This window comes from Chrysochloris asiatica, unplaced genomic scaffold (assembly GCF_000296735.1).
Source record: "Chrysochloris asiatica unplaced genomic scaffold, ChrAsi1.0 scaffold00006, whole genome shotgun sequence".
Lineage (NCBI taxonomy): Eukaryota > Metazoa > Chordata > Mammalia > Afrosoricida > Chrysochloridae > Chrysochloris > Chrysochloris asiatica.
In genome coordinates, this window is record NW_006408524.1 from 29,674,033 (window position 1) to 29,698,119 (window position 24,087).

At 38.2% G+C, this 24,087-nt stretch overlaps 1 protein-coding gene across 2 annotated transcripts in view; it reads left to right on the forward strand.

Moving 5' to 3' along the window:
- The window catches only part of IGF2BP3 (insulin-like growth factor 2 mRNA binding protein 3), a 181,617-nt gene that overhangs the window by 27,675 nt on the left and 129,855 nt on the right, over positions 1-24,087 (forward strand). The gene's annotated exons all lie outside the window — the stretch shown is intronic.

Genomic DNA, 24,087 nt, shown 5'->3' on the forward strand with positions numbered 1-24,087 from the left:
GCACCTTAGTCCTCAAGCTGACAGCTTTACTCTTCAACACTTTAAAAAGGTCTTGTGCAGCAGATATGGCTGCCTAATGCAATATGTTATTTGATGTCTTGGCTGTTGCTTCCATGAGTGTTGATGGTTGATCCAAGAAGAATGAAGTCTTTGACAACTTCAATCTTTTTTCCATTGATTAGAATGTTGTTTGTTGGTCCAGTGGTGAGGATTTTTGTTTTGTTTCCATTGACATGCAATCCATACTGAAGGCTATGGTCTTTAATCTTCATCAGTAAATATTTTAAGCACCCTTCACTTTCAGTAAGCAAGGTTGTATCATTAGCATATTGCAAGTTAATAAGTTTTCCTTCAATCCTGATTATTTGCCACATTTTTCTTCATATAACTCAGTTTCTCAGATTATTTGCTTAGCATACAAGTTGAATAAGTATGGTGAAAGAATACAACCCTGTTGCATCCCTTTCTAAATTTTAAACTATTCAGGTGTTCCCTTTTTCTGTTTGAACAACTGCCGCTTGGTCTATGTACAAGTTCCTCATGAGCACAGTTAAGTGTTCTGGAATACTCAGACTTTGCAGTGTTGTCCTTAGCTTGCTATGATCCATCCAATTGAAAGCCTCGGTATAGTTACTAAAGCATATGTAAACATCTTTCTGGTATTCTCTGCTTTCAGCCATGATCCATCTGAAGTCAGCAGTGATATCCCTCACCCCGCATCCTCTTGTGAATTGTGTTTGACCCTCTGAAAGTTTTTTTGTCAATGTATGGTTGCAGCTGTTTCTGTATTACCTTTAGTAAAACTTGACTCTCATGGGATATCAGAGATACTGTCCAATGATTTCCACATTCTGTTGGGTCACCTCTCTTTGGAACGGGCACAAATAGGGATCTCTTCCAATCAGTTGACCAGATAATTGTCTTCCAAATTTCTTGGCATAGATGAGTGAGTGCCTCCAGTGACATGTCACTTTGTTTGAAAGATTTCAATTTGTATTCCATGAATTCCTGCTGCCTTGTCCTTTGCCAATTCCTGCAACGCATTTGGACTTCTTCCTTCACTATCATTGGCTCTTGATCATATGGTACCTCTTGAAACGATTGAACATCGACCATTTCTTTTTGGTACAGTGACTCTGTGTATTCCTTCCATCTTATCTTGATGCTTTCTGCATTATTCAATAATTTGCCCCGAGAATCCTTCAATAATTGAAGTCGAGACTTGAATCCTTTCTTCAGTTCCTCCAGCTTGAGAAATGTTGAGCATGTTTTTTTCCCTTTTGGTTTTCTGACTCCGTATCTTTGCACATTTCATTGTAATATTTGACTTTGTCTTCTCGAGCTGACCTTGAAATTTTCTCTTCAGCTCTGTACCTCCTCATTTCTTCCATCTGCTTTAGCATCTGTACACTGGAGAGCAAATTTCAGTGTCTCTTCTGACATCCATTTTGATCTTTTCCTTCTTTCTTGTCTTAATAACTTTTTGCTTTCTTCCTGTATGATGTTCTTGATGTCATCCCACAACTCTTCTGGTCTTTGGTCTTTGGTCTTTAGTGTTTAATGTATTAAATCTGTTCTTCAGATGATCTCTAAATTCAGGTGGGATTATTCAAGGTCATATTTTGGCTTTTGTGGACTTGTTTTCATTTTCTTCAGCTTCAGTCTGATTTTGCATATGAGCATTTGATGATCTGTTCCACAATCTGCCCCTGCCTTGTTTTGGTTGTTGTTAGGTGTTGTCAAGGCAGTTCCAGTTGAGAGTAACCCTATGTATAACAGAAGTAGACACTGCCTTGTCCTGTACCATCTTTAAAATGATTATGTTGAATCCATTGTTGTAGCCACTCTGTCAGTCCATCTCTTTAAGGGCCTTCCTCTTGCTCACTGACCTCCCACTTTACCAAGGGTATGTCTTTCTCCAGGGATTGGTCCCTCCTGGTAACATGTCTGAAGTATGAGAAACAAAGTGTCACCATCCTACCTTCTCAGGAACATTCTGGCTGTACTTCTTCTAAGACAGATTGTTTGTTTTTCTGGCAGGCCATGTTACTTTTAATATTCTTTACTTACATTGTCATTCAAATGCATTGGTTATTTTCTGATCTTCCTTATTTATTGTACAACTTTCGCATACATATGAGGTGATTGAAAATACCATGACTTGGGTCAGATACAACAAACACTTTATTAATGTGCAAAATAGTTGGATAGATTTTTTCACTCTTCTCATACATCTGAATTGTTTGGTAAGAACAGTTGACACATGAGGAGAGAGTGTTCAGTGAAGAAATTAACTTGATATTACATAAATAACATTCAAATTTTGCCAATAGTACCAGTAATGCCCTTGTTCTGGTCCTGGATCCAGTTCAGGATTACCTACTGCATTTAGTTGTGCTATTTCTTTGGTCCCTTAATGTGGGGCAGTTCCTTAGTCATTGTCTCTCACAGCCTTCATGGTTATGAAAAGTATAGTTGCTTGTAAAATGCCCCTCCAAGTGAGTTTGTCTGATTGTCCCAGGGTTAGAATTCCACAGAAGAGCTAGTGACCTCCGTGTATTATCTCAGGAGGCATAGGATGTTGATAGTGGTGATGTTAACTTAGACCTTTTCGGTAAGGCAGGTGTAGTAATGTTACAGCATAAAATTAGTATTTTTCTCTTGTGTAGTAATGATTTTCTGGGGAGATATATATATTTTTTCCATGTTTTATTGTGAATTATATGACATTTTACATGGGAGAACTTTAGTTTTACATTCATTCCACCGTACATCGTTTCATTGCCATGGTTCTAATCCCCTCCATGCATCATTAACTGACCCAAGGGTATACCCTATAAGCCCACCCCCTACACTCCCTGCCCCCCCATTCTTCAGCACACAGTCCCTCTCCCTCTCTGGGATCCAAAGTCCCCAGCTGCTTCATCACTCCATGTCATCGTCTGTGCCTCCATCTCGGGTCTCGCTGCTTCTCTGGCTAGGGTCCCGCTCTCGGCTCCTCTCCGTTGATGGTCCTAGAGACCTCTGCTCCTAGACTGGAGAGTTAATCACTCCCTTCCTTGCTACAAAATGTCTACCTTTTACATTTCCAACCCTCACAATCAGTCCTGATAACAGTCATTCACTATTGTATCACAAGTGACCCCTCTGCATTTCATTTCATCAGCTCCACCTAAACAGATTGGATAGTACTCACTGGTGATTCTGCCTTCCTCCATGCCCCCTAACTCTAGGTTCCCTCTTGAAAGTTTGTAAGCCAGTCACTTCTTGCCTTTGTAGCCCCTCCCTTCTCCCCCTCCCCATTTGGGTATCCAAAGTCCAAGTTGCCCATCTCTGTCTACTCTGTGTGTGGAAGGGGTGGGAATGTTTCTTGCTGTATTTGTTCCCTCTTTTGGGTTACTGCACCCGTAGGTGTAGGTCAAGGTCATCAAATTGTATCAAGTCACTTTTTTTTTTCCCCTCTTCTTTCTTCTCCTCGTTGAGTTCTGATCATCCATTCATCGGGGCCAGGTCACATCGGTACCATCTGCAGGTGTGGGTGTTCTTGTGCGTATGCCCTCTCTTTCTATCAGCTGGTAGCTTCTCTCTCCACTGGAGTCCTCTGTGGCCACGCCGCTGACTCTGGGCCCAGGAGTCCCCAGGTCTCCCCACACTGCTGGCCAACCAGGTCCCCATCTGGGTCCACAAAAGCCTACCGAACATTGTAGGGCTTAGCTTGCCGCTTCATTGCTGCTTTTACCCCACTTCCTCCCATCGACGATACGTGTGGTCACCAATCAGAGTGCGTATTTCCGTTGAGTCTTAGCCTTGGAAGGGGGTTTGCATTAAGGGACCCGACCACTTGTCTTGATGTTTCGTGGGCAAGCAATTTGTTTTTTCTCATAGTAACAGTCCATCTGCCTCTATTGTTTTGTGTTTTTCCTGTAGGTCTTTCTTTCAAGAAGTATCTTCTGATCTTCTAGCTGCTCCAGGCTGGTTTGCTCGTCCTTTTAAGTGGGAGTTTCCCATCTCTGGAGATCTGGATGGGCTTCTACCTATAGTCTTATGTATTGCAGAGGCTCCACAGGAAGCCTCATTCCCTGGGCATGTTGTAGCCCCATTTTAGGTATTCCAATCAGTTATAGGCAGAAGACGGACTTACAAGCTTTCTATGGTGATGCTTTCTGACTATTCCTTTCTCTCTTTGGAGAGATATTTTGAGGTAACGTAAATAATTTACTTTTCATCATATTTCCACTAATTTTAGCATGCATTTGATGGTTTTTGTTTGAAACAGTTGCCATGTGGTAACGTTCTTAACTGTCATTTTTACCTTTCGATTTTCTTTCAGAATTTTGCTATAAGCCAGAGCTTTGTCTTTATTTGTGTATATATTTAGTATAGTCATTTATTCTGATCATATAGGTTACCGGCAGTCCCTGGCTTGCAAACAGCCAATTTATGCAACTTGTGGTGGTGGTGGTGGTGGTGTACTGTGGAGTCAGTTCTGATTCATAGCAACCCTGCACAAGGTTTCCAAGACTGTAAATCTTTACAGGAGCAGAAAGCCTCATCTTTCTCCCACAGAATGGCTGGTAGTTTCAAACCACTGACCTTAAGTTTTAGCAGCCCTACTCATAGCCACTATGCTACCAGAGCTCCTTTAGGCAACTTGCACTTGTCCTTTACTGTTACTTAAAATTATCCTCACTTTAAAATGAGGGGACCAACCCTTACTCACACACAAAAAAAAACACTAAAAAATTTTCATCCCAATCACCATCAATTGTTGAACATGTAGCTTTTAAATCATTGAGAAGGCTTTGAGCCTTTTCTTGAACTAAAGTAAAGCTAAATAGGAGCCACAATTATGTTCTGAGTTGCCCAGGGGTCCGCCTTGCCCAGGGCTGGCTGTGTAAGTTGTTGTTGCTATTATTTGTTGCTTATAAGGAGCTCTGGTAGCGTAGTGGTTACGAATCGGGCTGCGAACCTTAAGGCCAGCAGTTCGAAACTACCAGCCGCTCCGCGGGAGAAAGATGAGGCGTTCTGCTCCCGTAAAGATTTACAGCCTCGGAAACCCTGTACAGGGTCGCTATGGGTCGGAACCGACTCGACGGCACTTAACAACAACAACAACAACATATAGTCACAGTGAAGGTTTTTAAGTAAGAGGTATTTTACATAATGTGCTGAAGACACATAGTTTTCAGCAGAGATGGGAAAGATGATGATCTAATGTGCATTTTAGTTGATGGTATCTTTGCATGCATACACTTGATTTTAGGTGAGTGGCTTTGGTCTTGTAGTGGTTCTGGTAGCATAGTGGCTATAAATAAGTGGAATAAATCTTACTGGACTGCTCAAGGAGTATCTTATAGTTAGTAAAAATCAAGTAGCTCTTCATGTATGTGACATGCTTAGTCTAAATTAATACTACTGTGTTCTGCACCTGAAAGTGTGTAATAACTAATGTATACTGTATACGTCACTTATAATCCAGCATAATCATATGTAAGTTATTTTTTCCATAGTTGTTATTGTTATTAAGTGCTGTCGAGCTGTTTCTGACCTTTTAGTAACCTTGTATAGGGTTTCCGAGGAGTGACTGGTGAGCTTGAATCACTGACCTCTTGACTCAAACCAACTTTGCAGTCCAGCGCATTAGCCCACAGCACCACACAAGGACCCCTTTTTCATAGTAGTTTAATTTTATTTTAACACATGATCATACAGTTCCCCCAGTATTACATTTTTGTGTGCTACATCTGGTAGCACAGTGGTTAAGAGTCGGGCTGATAACCTCAATGTCAGTAGTTTGAAACTACCAGCTGTTCTGCATGAGAAAGATGAGACAGCCTGTTCCTGTAAAGATTTACAGTCTCAGCAATCCTATGCAGGGTCGCTCTGAGTTGGAACCCACCTGATAGCACACAACCACCACCTGTTAGTGTTAAAGGATAATCACTGGATTGCTAACCACAAGATGGAAAGTTCAAACTCACCAGCTGCTTCACAGAAGAAAGTAGAGGCTTCTTGCTCTCGTAATGATTTATAGCTTTGGGAACCCTGTACTGGGTAGCTATGAGTCAGAACTGACTCAGTGGCACCTAACATCAATCTATATGTTGTTGTGTTGTTGATGTTAGGTGCCATCGAGTCAGAACTGACTCATCGAGTCAGAACTGTTGTACCCTATGTACAACAGAACGAAACACTACCCAGTCCTGGGCCACGCTCACAATTGCTGCCACACTTGAGCCCATTGATGCTGCACTTTTCTGATCCATCTCATTGGGGGTCTTCCTCTTTTTCTCTGACCCTCCACCTTACCAAACATGATATCCTTCTCCAGCGACTGGTCCCTCCTGACAATATGTCTGAAGTACGAGAGACGAAGTTTGGTCATCCTGGCCTCCAAGGAGCACTCTGGCTGCACTTCTTCCAACACAGATCTGTTAGTTCTATGGGCAGCCCATGGCACTTTAAATATTCTCCTCCAACACCATAACTTAAAAGCATCAATTCTTTACGGTCTTCCTTATTCACTGTCCAGCTTTCGCATGGATATAATAAGTGTAAAACTGGTAAAGCATTGTTAAAAGTTTGTTAACTGTTCCTGATTATTCTTTGGTATCTTGGTGAATGGTTTATGCATTTAAACAAATCAAATGGAGTATTAAATTACCTTAAGTTATAATGCACTGTATATAAAGTACCCACAGGAATTATGTAAATCTAGAGTTTTCTACAGTAATTAAAAAGGTTGTATTTTCTTGTGTGACAAAATATAATGCAAAATGTGCCATTTTAACTATTTCAGGTGTACAATTCGGTGACAGTAATTATATTAAGTTTGTATTTAACCATTGCCACTATTTGTTTCTTGAACTTTTCCATCACCTCAAACCGAAATTCTGTATCTATGAAGCATTAACTACCCTTTACCCCACCCCTTCAGGAGCTCTGGTAATGTAGTGGTTACGTTTCTGCTTCTGTGAAGATTTACAGCCTTAGAAACCCTGTACAGGGTCGCAATGAGTCGGAACCGACTACACAGCACATACCAACAACAGCCACCCCACCCCTTCAGCTCTTGGTAAACACTGATCTTTTTTCTGTCTCTGCATTTTCCTGGAGTTCTGGAGTGGCGCTGTAGGGTAAGTGCCAAACCACAAGGTTCATGGTTAAAAGAATTAGCCACTCCTCTGAAACCCTATGAATGTCATTAGGAGTCAGAACCTACTCGATGGCACTTACCGGAAACTGCATGTGTTTATCTATTCTAGATAATTTGTTAGGGGCTGTTGGGTTGGTTCTCACTCCTAGTGACCCTATGTGCCTAAGAATGAAATATTGTCCTGTCATGTACCATCTTAACAATACCGCTGTGTTTGAACCCATTGTAACCACTGCGCCAATCCATTTCCTTGAGGGTCTTTCTCTTTTCGCTGACATCTGTAACAGACAATAGCAATCCTTCAGGGACTCCCAATAACATGTCCAAAGTAAGTGAAACGAAGTCTCATCATCCTCTTTATGGGTGCACTTTCTGGAAGCATCCTGGGTGTACTTCTAAGATAGACGTGCTAATTAATTCTAATTCTTCTGACAATCCAATATTCTTTGCCAATAGTATTCTCTGGTCTTCCTTACACGTTCATGTGCATATGAGGTGATTGAAAGTAGCAAGTCTTGGGCAAGGCACCTTTATCCTCAAAGTGACATCTTTGTTTTCTCAAACACTTCAAAGAAGTTTTGTTGATTAAGTGCAGATTTGCTCAGTGTAATAAATCATTTCTTGACTGAGGTTTCTGTAGGCGGTGATTGAGAAGCCAAGTAAAATGAAATCCTTGACAAGTTCAGTGTTTTCTCTGTTTACTGTACTGTTGCTTACTGGTTCAGTTCGTGAGAGTTTTTGGTTTCTTTATGTTGAGGTATAATTCGTACTGAAGGCTGTAGTCTTTGGTTTTACAAGTAAGTGTTTCAAGTCCTCTTTGCTTTTAGGCAAGCAAGATTGTGCCGTCTACATATTGCCAGTTGTTAATGCATCTTCCTCCAAATCCTGATGCCATATTCTTCATATAATCCACCTTTTTTTGGATTATTTGCTCAGCATATGTATAGAGTAAGTATGGTGAAAGTATATAACCCTGGCATACACCTTTCCTGGTTTTAAACCATGCAGTATCCTCTTGTTCTGTTGAACAACTGCCTCTTGGTCTATGAATAGGTTCCTCATGAGCACATTGAATTCTAAGCTGCTCTTCTTCAATTTATCATTTCCCGCATAGTTGTCCATATTCAAAGTTTATTCAGAATGATCAGTACAAGTTCATTTGACTCACTAGTACCTAGGATAATGATCTTTATGTGTTTCATTTAATTTCAGTTTTTCTAGATTCCTGCTTCATTTGTTCCATGTTCCTATTACTGATGGATGCTCTCAGCTGTTTCTTTTCATGTTTGAGTTGTAACTCAACTGCAAATGAATGTTCCCAAAAGCTTTATTCCGTTCATATTATTAAGGTTGACTACTTTAAGGACCAGTCGCTTGAGAAGGATATCCTGTTTGGTAAGGTGGAGGGTCAAAGAAAGAGAAGAAAACCTCCAACGAGATGGATTGGCCAAGTGGCAGCATCAGTGGACTCAAGCGTGGCAACAGTAGTGAGGTTAGCCCAGGATCAGGCAGTGTTTCATTCTACCAACTCGATGGCACCTAACAACAACAACAACTTTAAGGAGACAACTCTTCTCCAGTTGTATTTTGAGTGCCTTCTAACTTGAGGCACTCATCTTCCAGCATTATATGCGACATTGTTCTTCTGGAATTTAAAAGGTTTCACTGGCTGGTTTTTCAGGAGCAGATCACAGGTACTTGTTTCTAGTCTTCAGAAGCTCCGCTGCGACTCGTTTTATACAGTGGATAACTCTTCTGATATTTGAAAGACTGGCGGCATTGCTTCCAGCTTCATAGCACCACAGTATGACAAACTGAGAGAGAGGGGCTGGCTGTTCTAGATATTTCACATAAATGGGAGCAATACAATATTTGTCTTTTTCTTTTTAAGTTTACTTAATGTAATGTTTTTAAAGCTTATGTTATAGCATGTATACAACTGTATTCTCTTGTGGCTCAATAACACTACATTGTATACTTATACTACATTTTGTTCCTCCACCTATTGATGAGCACTTTCTCTGTTCCTTTATAGTTGATGTCAGAAATGCTGCAGTGATCATTGGTATGCAAGTGTGTATTTTCAGTTCTTTGGGGTGTATACTGAGCAGTTGAATTGCTGATTTGTATAGTAATTCTGGAGTCCTGGTGTGGTGCTATAGGATAAGCACTGGACTGCAAACGTCTTTTGAACCTCAAGGTCGGCAGCTGCTCCTTGGAAACCCTGCACAGGGTTCCTATGAATCAGAACGGACTCATGGCACGTACCAACCACAATCTACCTAGCAATTGATTTGTGATTCTCATAGCAATTCTAGAGTCCTGATGTGGTGCTGTAGGATAAGCCCTGGACTGCTAACTGCAAGGTTGGTGGTTCAGACACACCCAGCTGCTCCTCAGAAACCCTGTACAGCTTTGCTATAAATCAGAACCAGATCTACAACACTTAATAACTGTGTGTGAAGTGATATCTCATTGTGATTTTCATCTGCATTTCCCTAGTGACTAACGATGTTGAGCATATTTTCCTGTGCTTATAGGCCATTTGTATATTCTCTTTGGAGAATGTCTATTTAAGTCTACCGATTTTCTTTTTAATTGGGTTGTCTTTTTTGTTAATTTGTAGAAGTTCTTTATATATTTTGGATATCATCATCAGATGGTGGTGGTGGTGGTTGTTATGTGCTGTGAAGTCAGTTCTGACTCACAGCAATGCTGCTGCCTAGGGTTTCTGAGGCTTTAAATCTTTATGGGAGCTATAATCCTCATCTTTCTCCTGTGGAATGGCTGGTAGTTTCGAACTGTTGACCTTGAGATTAGCAGGCCGATTTGTAACCACTGTGCTACTGGAGCTCCATCATCAGATTGCTGTTGAGTTAGTTCTGATCCATAAAGACCTGTATAGGGTTTCCAAGGAATGACTAGTGAGTGTGAACCGTTGACCTTGCAGTTAAAACCAACTTTTCAATCCAGCGCATTAACCCACAGAATTTCAAACATTTGCTCCTATTTCTGTAGGTTGTCCTTGATTTCTTGACAGTGTACTTTGATTCACAAAAGTTTCATTTTGATACAGTCCAATTTTATCTTATTTTTTTCTTGGGTTGTTTGTGCCTTTAGTGTTGTATTTGGGAATCCACAGTTAAATACAAAGTACCGGAGGCTTTTATAGTCTTAAGAGTTTTTTAGTTTTAGTTCTTATATTTATTTAGATTGTTGATCTAATTTTCTTTAATGTTTTATTGTGAATTATGATAGTTTACATGAGAGAACTTTAGTTTTATATTCATTCTATCATGTATCGTTTCATTGCCATGGTTCCATGCATCATCAACCGATGATGGGGTCCATGCATCATCAACCGACCAAAGGGTATACCCTACAAACCAGCCCCCTACACTCCCCCCCCCCCCCTTCTTCAGCACACAGTCCCTCTCCCTCTCTGGATCCAAAGTCCCCAGCCGCTTCATCACTCCACGTCATCATCTCTGCCTCTATCTCGGGCCTCACTGCTTCTCTGGGCAGGGTCCCACACTACACTCTGGTTAGGGTCCCGCCCTAGAGACCTCCGCTCCTAGACTGGAGAGTTAATCACTCCCTTCCTTGCTATAAAGCGTCTACCTTTACATTTCCAACCCTCACAATCAGTCCTGATAACAATTATTCACTATTGTATCACAAGTGACCCATTGTTGATCTATTTTGAGTTATATTTTTATATGGTATAAAGTAGGGTTCAGAATTAGAAGAATTTAAAAAATGAATAGCACAAATGGAAAAGTTAAAATTGCAAAGATGATTTAAACCATGTTTCTCTGTCTTCAAATAAAACTATTGTGTAGTTTCTTTGAAAATATTTTATACCTATATGAGCATCTATGAATGTATTCTTTCTAAGAAAAAACGTGGTATACTCAGCTCTGTGCCTTGCTGTTTTTAAGTTATAAAAAGCAATTTTAAAAGTTCTGTGCAAGGTGGAAGTAGGAAAATTGTGGCAATATGGCATATTCAATAGAGCATATAACTTCAATAACTTGTGTAATTGTCTTCATCGTGAAAAGTATACTCCTCAAATCTGACTACCTTGGCACAGTCCTTTTAAATTGCATGTACATAACACATTATAGAAACTAGATTTTGTTCAGTGCTTTAAATTTAATTCTAATGCTTGTCTTAAATGGCTGTTTTAGGTTTCTAAACTTTTTAAAATTAGTGTTTTTACAGGAAATTTTTATAAGGTTTTGATTACCTGAAACATTGATACTTGATGTGTAAAGATAAAAGGAAATAGTTCATGATTTTAAAGAAATGTTTTAAAATTGTTAGCAACATAAGTAATTGATTTTCTAAGTGAAGTATACAGCAATTTGTAACTAATAAAGTAGTGATGTGTTTTAATTCTATGTATATTGAAAAAATTTAGTGCACATCATTCTGGCTAATCCTGAATGTATAAATTTGTTTTAACTAACTGAACTACATAATTAAGCACAATAAAATCTCATAATAGTGATAGCTAGTAATTTCTGTTTTTAAAATATCACTGTTTATAATGTTTAACTATGACTAAAACCAAATGTACCAATTAGATCTACATATAAGGCTTATGTATTAATTTTTAGTATTTCTGTTTTTTTTTTTTTTAATTAGATAACTCATTGCCTTCCAGTTGATTCTGACTCATAGCAATCTTGTAATGAGATTACAAGACTGTAATTTTTATGGGGAAAGAAATTTCATCTTTCTGTTAAGGAATGACTGGTAGGTTTGAACTGCTGACCTTGTGGTTATCAGTCCAGTACTTATACTACAGCACCACAAGACTACCTATTTTTTTAAAAACAAGGTTTTAATTTTATGATACTCTCAAATGGCTTGGCTGAGCATAAACTTGTAATCATCTGGTTGTATTGTAATTTTAAATTTGATTTTCTTAGCGTTACTCTGAAACTCTAAAGGATTTGAGGGACAATTTAGTAAAGCAACAATAAAATAAAAAGGAATACTTAAAATTTTTTTTGTTAAATTTGAACATTATCTTCTGGCCACTGTAGGATAGAGTTGGACTGCTAACCTTGAGATTGGCATTTCAAACCTACCAGCCACTCAGAAGGAGAAAGATTTCTTCTCCGGTAAAGATTTGTAGTCTTAGAAACCATGTACAGGATTGCTATGTGTCAGAATAAACTAGAAGACAATGGGTTATCTAACTTAAAAACAAACAAAACAGAAATACTAATATTAATACACAAGCCTTATATGTAGACCTGATTGATACGTTTGGTTTTAATTGATTTAATTGAAACCCTATGCAGGCTCAATATGATTTAAAATAAACTTGAACCAATGAACTATGTTTAGCTTAAAACAAAACAAAACAGAAATCCTAGTACTACCGAACAACAATATATTCCTTGTGAAAATCTGGAGCTTGAGCTCAGCAAAGTCTGAGTATATTTATATAATGTTTCCTTTTATTGTAACAAAGAAGGAAACACAAGCAAAACAAGCAATATGAAATATACTGTATTAAATGCGAATAAGATTTTTGCAAATAGAATTGTATATAACTTGGCCTTGACCAAAACTTTAAAAATGTTGATGTAGACATTAACCCATAGCCAAGTGATAGCCTACTTCAGGAGGATTACACTTTAAAGTTACTGACATTTACAGCTCTATTATTGCTTATTGCCAGTTTCCAGTTCTTTCAGTTTCTTTATTGAACCCTGCCCATGATGACGCAGGTGCTAGGGAGACAGAAAAGTATTAATTCAGTTGAAAGAAAAATCATCTTAGCAGATTTTTGTTGAATTAGAAAAGGAGATTCATGGGAATGAAGTAGTGTCATAATGGCTGGAGTTTTTAAGTACTCACAGGTAGACTGAGTCAAACTATGTGCTTAACAGATGAGTCATTGCTGGATGAAGTGGGATTGTTAAATTTCCACAAGTCTTTGTGTACAGATTTACAGGTTGTGTGTCTTGTTAGAAGTAAATCACATCTGGTTCTGATTGGTTGTTTTGATGCTGTTTGTTCAATCTCATAACTCTCCTGACTGAATTTACAGGCCCTTGAGAAAAGGTAATTCAGAGGCAAATGTTTCGTATTGCTTGTATCAGGCTGATGGTAGAATTCTACAACTAATTTTTTTAGTTATAAACTTGATATATCCAAAATTCTCTTAAGACCTCAAATAACTGCAGCTGTAAAGAGAAGTGCAAATAACTAGTGATATGATATCCAGCAGGTGAGGGAAGGTATTTAGAACACCCAAATGCTTGTAACTGATGTTGGGGGTCATAAGATTTGAAGGTATATTCAGGCTTTAATTATCACTAGAGTAGGTTAAGTGTCTGTGTGTGTGTGATTTAAAAAAAAAAAAAAAAGTTAAAACTTTGCCCCTCCTCAGCCTTCCTGAAGGCCTGTGAAAATAAAAACAGACATGGTTTGTGGACAAATGGCTAGTTTGGAGTATATTGGAATCCTGGTGGTCTGCCCCCAGTGGACAGTCTGTTCTGATAGCTTATGTTTTTCACTCCTTGCTACAAGTCTTTAGGCAATTATTAAAGTGCTTGACTGCTTAACACGTTCTTAAAAGCTTACGCGTTTTCAAAACACTTATATTTCAACACTTTTACAAGGTGCTAAAGTCTAAAGCCCAGCCCACCAAAGTTTAATGCCCTGTGCAAGTTGTTAATGCTAGATTTAGTTTATGGCACTTTTTTTGAGTTTTAAATAAGCTCTGAAAAGGGTTAGAACAAGAACGTTTGAGACTCTTTTTCCTCTGTGTTTCACCGAAGCCCAGGGTCAGATAGATGTGTTTTCTGTACCCTTGAAGGCCGCTATTGTTTCAAGATGAATTTCTACATATGTTAGGTGTTTCTGGGTCCCAGTGAGCAGTTTCCTGGCACATGTGAAATCTTTAGCCAATTGTATTAATACCACATAGGAGACCTTCCTTTGACAGAATTCTATCCTTCATGAATTTGGAGACATATTAAAGTCCAAGTGCTTTTGTGTATAATTACAGTGATTAAAAGCATGGTATCACATCCTAGATTATTTTGCTAGGGGGTGCAATTTTAATGGGTCCCTTTTTAAAGTTTGAGAACTTGAATCATATGTAGAGCCACTGGATTTATCTAGGTCTTTTAAGTGTTATTAGTAATTTTTTTTTTACATTATTTCCTATAAGAAATTAGTCATCTTTTCTCAGAGTTTTATATAACTGTAAGTGTGAAATATAGTTCCTGAAGTTGTAAAGGAAAAACCAAAACCCACATTACAACTGGAAAGTTATTAAAAGCTTATTTAACTAAAAGACTCATGCCAGATTTTTTAAGATGGTTATTTAATTGGTCTTAATGTTAAAAAGCCAAGATATCACTTTGAGCTCTCAGGTGTACCTGACTTGAGCCATGATATTTTCAATTGCCCTGGTGTGACACAGTAGGATAAGCATTGGACTGCTAACCCCAAGGTTGGTGGTTCAAACTCACCAGCCACTTGTTAGAAACCCTCTTCAGGGTTGGAACTGAGTCAGCGGCACTTAACAACAACAGCATATGTATGTGAAAGTTGGACAGTGATTAAGGAAAACCATTTGAATTAGGGTTTTAGCAAAGAATATTGAAAGATCCATGGATTGCCAGAACAAAAAAATTTGTCTTGGAATAAGTATACCCAGAATTCTCCTGAGAATCAAGGATAGCAACGCTTTGTCTCAGCCCTTTGGACATGTTATCAGGAGGGACAAGTAAAATATGTGGTCAGTAAAAAAGAGGAAGACCCTCAGTGAGGTGAACTGACAAAGTAGCTGCCGTAGTGGGCTCAGACATAGCAATGATTATGAGGATGGTGCAGGACCAAGCAGTTAACTTTTAAAAGCTTTTATTGTGAATTCATTGATGGTTTACATGGGAGAACATTGATTTTGCACTCAACCTATCGTATTTTGTTTCATTGGCAATGATGACAAGCCCCTCCATGCATCATCATTTAACAGTATTTACTTCTATTACTTCTGGTTTTGTTTTTGATGTGCACCCAAAAATGCAGCACTATATAATCTTTGAAACAAAGGGTACATTCTGCAAGCCAGCCTCCTGGCTGCCAGCACACAACCTTTCTCTTTCCATGAGTCTAAAGTCCATGCTGTCACCTATGCTGCCATCTCTAGTGTCACAGCGTCTCTGGCTAGGGTCCCATGTTCCGCTCATGCTCTTCCCTCTAGATGGCCCTAGGGGTCCTCTGTTCCTGGAGTGTAAGATTAACTACTCCCTACCCTTTTTGTTAACACAACTTCTACCTTTATAGTTGTGACCATCGCAATTAGTCATGATAATAATTACTCACTATTGAATCAAATAAATCTCATTCCCATCTCCTTTCACCAGACCCATCTAGACAAGATGAAAGCTTTTCAGTGGGGGGTTCTACCGTCTCCTGCACAATCTAAACTCTCTATTGAAAAATTGTAAGCCTAGCCACTTAAACCATTTATAGCTTCCCCATTTTAGGTAGCCAATGTCTAAGTTGCCTGTCTCTACCAACCCTGTGAACAGAGGGGATAGGTTTGATCCTTAATGTGAAGACTTCTTCCCGTTCAGTCGGTATTTTGAGATACTACATCTGAAAGTATAGGTCAAGTTCACCAAATTGTAGCAGTTTACATATGATTCCTTTATCAAATTTATCTTCCTCTAGTCGAGTTCTGAACTTAAAGCCATCGAAGCTAAGTCAGATGGGTAATATATGCAAGTTTGGGTGTTCTTGTGTGTCTCCCCCCAGTTAATATTAGCTGGATGCTTCACTCTCAGCTTTCGCCCTCTGTGGCTAGGTCATTGGCCATGGGCTCAGGAGTCCCAAATCTCCCCAAACTTCAGACCAAACAGCCCTCCCTTTTTTTCTCTTGTCTCCAGGTTGACAGGAGTCTATGGAATGTGGTCAAACTCAGCCCATATCTTCATTACTGCCTTTCCCCCACTGCAACTCCCATGTAGACCAGTGAACTTGCCAGCAAGCTTAGATACCTGCTCTTATGCGCCCTTTGAGTTTCCGTCTTGGTGGTGGGTTTGTCAAGCAGTTGTTTTGAAGGGTTGCCATGAGTTCGTACCTAATGACAATCAACAACAAAAACAGTGACTATTAGAGGCCTATCAAGGGCCTTGAATTGAAATGACTTTTCAGTAGAAGGGAGCTTCTTTAACACCATATACATTGGATTCTCTTACTGTCGGTGGTATAGTTATTCATCTTTTATATTAGTTGGTGCTGAGCCTGGATGTGTTCTGTGAAATGATCTTTGTTGACGTGACTGACCTCTTCTCTATGAAATGCATGTGTGAAAGAGATACTTCCTAGTATTTTTTCCAAGAGGATGAAGTTCATATTGTTTGGATTATATTGGACAGTTTTTCTGAAGACATGAGTAAGTAGTTTACGTGCACAGGTAGAAATGGCATTACATTGAAATTATGGTAGGTTTGAATTTGTCATATACCTGCTTTAAAAAAAAAAAAAATTTAAGAGCAATTTTAGGTTTAAAGGAAATTTGTGTAGAAAATTTAGAGAGTTCCCGTGTCTTTCCTCTCAGCACTCTGTTTTTCCTATTATTAACATCTTGCTTTTGTCAGTATAATTGTTGTAGTAATGTAATCAATTTTTAAAAAATTGATGTGTTTTGCATCTGCAGAACAGTTCAATTTGGACTAGTCACATTTCAATGTGCTCAATATTGATACATTGTTATTAAGTAAAGTCCATAATTTACATTATGGTTAACTGTTTGTTTTTTACAGACCTGTGGGTTTTGACAAATTCATTATGTTAAGTGTTCAGTACTCCAGTATCCCACAGAGAGATTCACCACCCTAAACATGCCCTGTGCTTCAACTCTTCACCACTCACCAGTTCTCCTATATAATTGCTTTTTGACCTTGGCTAAAATAATCTTGTGGCTGTTTGCTTAATTTGTAAAGTGGTACTATTAATTATTGTTGTTGAGAGCCATCAAATAAATTCTGATTCATAGCAACGCTGTTTCTGAGGAGTAGCTGGTGGGTTTGAACTGCTGGCCTTGTGGTCCAAAGTCCAGTACTGAACCTATAGCATGTCACTAGGAGAACTATTAATACTTAATCTGTAATTGTTGGTATAAGAATATAATGAATGTATATTTCAAGTGCCTGGCACAATTTCTTACCCATCAGAATAAGTGTTGTTGTTGTTAATTGCTGTCGAGTTGGTTCTGAGCCATAGTGACCCTGTATAGGGTTTCCAAGGAGCAGCATGAGCTTGAACTGCCGACCTTGCAGTTCAAACTGACCTTGCAGTCCAGTGCATTAACCCACATCACCAAATGTTGTCTATTACTAGTTCTTAGTATCACTGAATTTTTAAAATATATCGTTAAATTGTAATTATGGTAGAAATCTGGAAATGGAAAGATGAACTATTCTTGGATGGTGATAACTTAGTACTGCTAGAGGTTGTGACTTTTGTATGTTGTTTTGTATTATATCACAATTTACTTAAATGTCGATTGTGTAGAATCAGTGTCTGAAAGTAACAACAAAAGTTATTTTTAAGTGAACAGTAGTATAGCTTCGTTACCGTTTCATTGCTGGCGAGTCGACTTTCACTCAGTGACACATACTATAGGGCAGTGTGGCGCTGAGGATCAGCACTGGACTGTGAGCCACAAGGTTGGCAGTTCAAAACCAACTGCTCATCGGAAACCCTGTACAGGGTTGCTATGAGTCAGCTACACTTAACAACAACAACAACAACTCTTGTGATGCTACCACAGCACTCTTCTGGTAACCTTTGGTTAGCAGCCTAGAGCTTAACTACGGTACCACCAGGGCTGCGACAGATTCACTGATTCGCATCAATTAAGTTGTAATTTTTCAGATACCTTATATTTGAAGTTATACCATAGTTGTTGCAAAATGGATCTAAAGGTACTATTCTTCCTGGAGAAGGGAAGGAGGCAGAGTATTGTCTAAAACAATAGTTCTAGGAGCATTTGATTATGCTACAGTATGTGAAATGCTAGTACACTTATTAATGTGATTGCAGGTCATGTGAGTGAAAAGTATTGAAGGCTTCTTTACTAATGATAGTTGTAAGAATATTTCTAAAACTTCCACATGGTACTAAGTACTAACAAACAGTTTTATTTTAGTGGAATTAATCCTTTGTGAAGGTGAGGTCTTGTAGGTTTTAAAGACCAGGAAAATGTCAAACAATATTAGAGTAGAAGAGATAGTGTAGTGGTATAGTAAAATCCTTGTATGTTTCTCCTAGCTTTAAGAATCTCCAGCTGATGGCCAGCCTGGTTTCATCGGTGTTCGAGGTACATCCATAAATGATTAAATATATCTCTCTAAAAGATGAGTTTAAAAAATGACAGTACCATTATTACATTAAAAGATAAAAGCATTACTTTATTTAGTATTAAATATTCCAGCCTATGTTCACATTTTCTGGGTTGTATAATTGATTTGGATTGCTTATTTGAATTAGAATTTCCAAAAAAATTCTACATTGTGATAGGTTGGTGTGTTTCAAGTTTCTTTTAATATCTAGTTTCCCATTTCTTTGTTAAAAAAACATAGACGTTAGTATTGAAGGAGGTTTTTTGTTGTTGTTGTTGTTCATTTACTTTTCTAATGCTCAAAATGGTAAAACTTTTCAATAAAATGTATCTTTAAAAAAATTAAAAAAGAAAACCTTTTTATTGTGGTTTGAATCACAAGCTCTCAATGGTTCAAGCTCACCAGCTGCTCCTTGGAAATCTAAAGAGAGTCGCTCTGGGTGGGAACATCTTGAGTGAAGATTTACAGACAAGATTTTCAGCTTTACAATTAACAAAGCATAAAGCATACACTTTGTTTCATCTCAATGATTAGAATCCCATCAATGCAACACAGTTGTTTTGCTTCCTTCCTGTGGTGAAGGGTTATTTTTCAGGGTCTGAATTTTGCTGTTTTGTTAATCTATTTTAATATGTACCTTTCTGACCCCGGAGGGAAAGATAGATCTAGAGCCTTTATCTTTTTCAGATTTGATTATTGTTATTGTTATTTTTGGTGGCTGCTTTTTAAATTGGAAACCACATCAAAGATGAGAAACAGGAAAATACTAATGTCTTGGTCAAGGCTTTGTTTAAGCGAATCAATACTTAGATTGATTGGTTGATTGATAATATGGGTTAGTTCAGGTTTGGGAAAAGAATTGATTTAGATGGAGGAAGTGTATTCCATTTAAGTGAAACGTAGTTTCTTTCTCTAACCAGTCCTTTTAGGTAGTGTTCTAGAAATACTTGCTTTACCTCACAAAAAGGTTACATGACTTAGTTAGCAGGAAAAATTCGTTACATTGCATGATAAAGAATAGCATTGCATTTATAGTATGCTTTCTTGGGAGAGAAAATTTACCTGAAAAATCGAGTAAGATTATCATCTTGAAAAAAAAAGAGTAGAATTACCCAGGATCATTGCTGCTGTCCAATGGATCTTGGTGTAGAAAGCAGAGAATACCAGAAAGATGTTTACTACCTGTGCTTTATTGACTACGCAAAGGCTTTCGATTGTGTGGATCATGACAAGCTATGGACAACATTGCGAAGTATGAGTATTCCAGAACACTTAATTGTGCTCATGAGGAATCTGTACCTGGATCAAGAGACAGTTGTTCAAACAGAACATGGGAACACTGGATGTTTTAAAGTTAAGAAAGTTGTGCAACAGGGTTGTATTCTTTCACCATACTTATTCAACCTGCATCTGAGCAAATAATCTGAGAAGCTGGTTTATATGAAGAAAAACTTGGCATCAGGATTGGAGGAAGACTCATTATCAACCTTCGATATGTAGATGATACAACCTTGTGTGCTGAAAGTGAAAGATACTTAAAATACTTACTGATGAAGATCAAAGCGCACAGCGTTTGGTATGGATTGCATCTCATTGTAAAGAAAACAAAAATCCTCACCGTTGGACCAATAAACATTCTTATCAGTGGAGAAAAGATTGAAGTTGTCAAGGACTTCATTCTTCTTGGATCAACTATCAACACTCATGGAAGCAACAGTCAAGAAATCAAAGGACGTATTGCCTTAGGCAAATCTGCTGCTTAAGACCTTTTTAAAGTGTTGAAGAGCAAAGATGTCAGCTTGAGGACTAAGGTGGGCCTGACCCAAGTAACCTCATATGCATGCGAAAGCTGGACAGTGAATAAGGAAGACCATATAAGAATTGATGCATTTGAGTTATGGTGTTGGAGGAGAATATTCAAAGTGCCATGGGCTGCCCATAGAGCCAACAGATCTGTTTTGGAAGAAGTGCAGCCAGAATGCTCCTTGGAGGCCAAACTTCGTTTCTCATACTTTGGACATATTGTCAGGAGGGACCAGTCATTGGAGAAGGATATCATGTTTGATAAGGTGGGGGGGGTCAGAGAAAAAGAGGAAGACCCTCAGTGAGATGGATTGGTAAAGTGGCAGCATCAATGGGCTCAAGCGTGGCAACAATTGTGAGGTTGGCCCAGGAACGGGCAGTGTTTTATTCTTTTGTACATAGGGTCACTATGAGTTGGTACCGACTTGATGGCACCTTACAACAACAACAAGGGATGTCAGGTAGAGATACTTGGATTAAACTTGTCTTTCTTCTTTGTTATTAATTTTTTTGATACGTAAGTGTTGGTCAGTTGCATAAAATGAGGAATTTTCATGTGACCAATAGTATTGGTTTGTATATTTGATTTGCTTGATTATGTAAAATATATTAAAATTAGAAAAACAAGCCATGTGGCTGTGTAACTATTTGTTGAAAGCAAGAAGGTATCTTAACTATTTTCATTCTTCAAACTCCCAGGTGGTAGGATTATTTTAGTTTCCAAAGTTGGTGGGGAGGTAATATAACTTGATAAGTGATCAACTGCAAAATTTCCCACCAACAAAAATAAATCTTGGATAAGGGCCACAACCACTTAACACCCAAATGAAATAAAAAGTGTTAATATATATATATATATATATTCAAAATGTAGTGATTCTTGAAAATACAGTTCAGTTATTGTTGGTGATTTTTATGTGAAAAATACAGTTTTATACAAAATTTGTTTCATTATCTTGAAATGTATTTGATAAAGAGAAATAAAATTTACTCAGCCTTGAGTCTTAACTGTACTAAGTTCTAGGTCTGTCAGTTAAAACATGAGTAGCTGTTGTTAGGTTCTGTCGAGTCGGTGCCGACTCATAGTGACCCTGCCCAGTCCTGTACCACCATCCTTGTCATTGTTAATGTTTGAGTCCATTGTTGCTGCCAATGTATCAATCCCTCTTGTGTGTGTCTGTTTTGCTGACCCGCCACTTCACCAAGTATGATGACTTTCTCCAAGGACTGATCCCTTCTGACAGCATGTCCAAAGAGCCAGAGTCAGTCTGTTCATCCTCGCTTCAAAGGAGCTTTTTGCCTGTATTTCTTCCAAGATAAATTTGTCAGCTCAGGGTGCTTTTCAGTAATCTTTTCTACCATAATTCAAATGCATCAGTTCTTCTAGTCTTTCTTAACTCATTGTCCAATGTGCTTATCAGGTGATTGAAAATACCATGGCTTGGGTCAGGCTCTTCGTTGTCCTCAAACTGACATCTTTGTTTCTTGAACATTTTAAAAAGGTCTCTTGCAGCCAATTTGCCCAATCCAATACATCTTTTGATTTCTTGACTGTTGCTTCTGTGAGTGTTGATTGTGGATTCAAGAAAAATGAAGTCTTTGACAACTTGAATTTTCTCCATTGATCATGGTCCAGTTGTGAGGATTTTTGTTTTCTTTACAGTGAGGTGTGCAATCCATACTGAAAGCTGTGTTTTTTGATCTTCATCAATATTTTAAGCCCTCTTTGCTTTTCAGCAAGCAAGATTGTGACTTTTGTATATCGCAGATTGTTAGTGAGTCTTCCTTGAATACTGATGCCATGATCTTCATATAATCCAACTTCATGGACCGTTTGTTCAGCATACATAGTGAATCAGTATCATGAAAGTATATAACCCTAGGACACCCCTTTCCTAATTTCAGACCATTTGGTATACCCTTGTTCTGTTTGAACTGCCTCTTTGTATTCCTTATGAGCACAATTAAGTGTTGGAAGATTTTCATCCTTCTCAACTTAGCATAGTTGTTTATGATCCATACCATTAAATGCCTTTAAGTAGTCAATGAAGCACAAGCAAACATCTTCTGGAGTTCTGTTGTGGTGATAAGGGATAAGCGCTGGACTGCTTCCTGCAAGGTTTTTGCTTAAGCCCACCAGACGCTCCTCGGAAACCATATACTCATAGTGTTGCTATGAGTTGGTACCAACTTGATAGCACAGAACAACAACAAAACATATATGTGGTATTGTCTGCTCTCAGCTATTGTCTGCTATCATTTCTGACCTTACGAATGATATTCCTCATTCCATGCCCTGTTCTGAATCTGGCTTGAATTTCTAGCATTTCTCTGTTGATGTATTGCTGTAGCTGTTTTTGAATTTTCTTCAGCAAAATTTTACTTGTGATATTAATGATGCCTGATTTTTGCATTCTGTTGGATCACCTTTCTTTGAAATGGACACAAATGTGAATCTTTTTCAATTTGTTGGCCAGGCAGTTGTCTTTGAAATTTCATGGCATAAATGAGTGAGTTCCTATAGCGCTGCATCAGTTAGTTTGAAACATTTCAATTTGTAGTCAGTCATCAATTCCTGGAGGCTTATTTTTTCCAGTGCCTTCAGTGCAGCTTGGATTTCTTCCTTCAGTAATATCGATTCTTGATCATATGTTACCTTTTGGGGCACAAACCAGTTCTTTTTGGTTCGGTGACTCTATGTACTCTTACGTCTTCTTTTGATGCTTCATGCATTGCTCAATATTTTGTTTGTTGTTGTTGTTGAGTGCCGTCAAGCCAGTTCCAATTCATAGTGACCATGTATCGAGTTTCCAAGGAGTGACTGGTGAGCTTGAACCACCAACCTTTCAGCTCAAACTGATTTTTTTTGCCCATAAAATCCTTCAGTATTTCAAGTTGAGGCTTGGATTTTTTTTTTTTTTTTTCTTAAAAGTTGGGTGTGTTCTTCCCTTTTGGTTTTGTAACTAGGTTTTTGCACATTTCATTGAAATATTTTATTATCTTTTCAAACTGTCCTTTGAAATGTTCTGTTTAGCTCCTTTTACTTCCTCATTTTTTCCTGTTACTTTAGCTTCTCTGTGCTCAAGAGCAAGTTTTAGAGCCTCTTCTGACATCTATTTTTGCCGTTTCTTTCTTGCCTGTGTTTTAATATCTTTTTGCCTTCTTCATATATGATGTTCTTGATGTCAGCCCACAACTCTTCTGGTCTTTAGTCATTAGTGTCTAATGAATCAAGTTGGTTCTTGAGATGGCCTTCTAAATATATTCAGGGTCATGTTTTGGCTCTCTGGAACTTGTTTTCATTTTCTTCAGGTTCAGCTTGAACTTGCATATGAACATTCAGTGGTCTGTTCCACAGTTGGTCCCTGGCCTTGTTTCAGCTGACATATTGTGCTTTTCCATTGTCTCTCTGTTTTTTCTTAAAAGTTTTTATTGTGAACTGAGTGATAGTTTACATGGGAGAATATCTACTTTAAACCATCATTTCATTGCAATGATTATAATCTCCTCTGTACATCATCATTCAACAGTATTTGCTTCCAGTCCCTGGTTTTTTGTTTTTTTTTTTCCATTTATGCATAATTCATTTTAAATGAAATTCACTATTTGTACTAGAAACCACATTAAGGAAATTAATTTAAACTTCAAATTCTTGAATAGAAAATTTAACTTCATGGTAAGGAATTGAGTTTTCAAGAATGTCCAAAAAAAAAAAAAGATTGAGAATCATTTCTCAAATTTGAC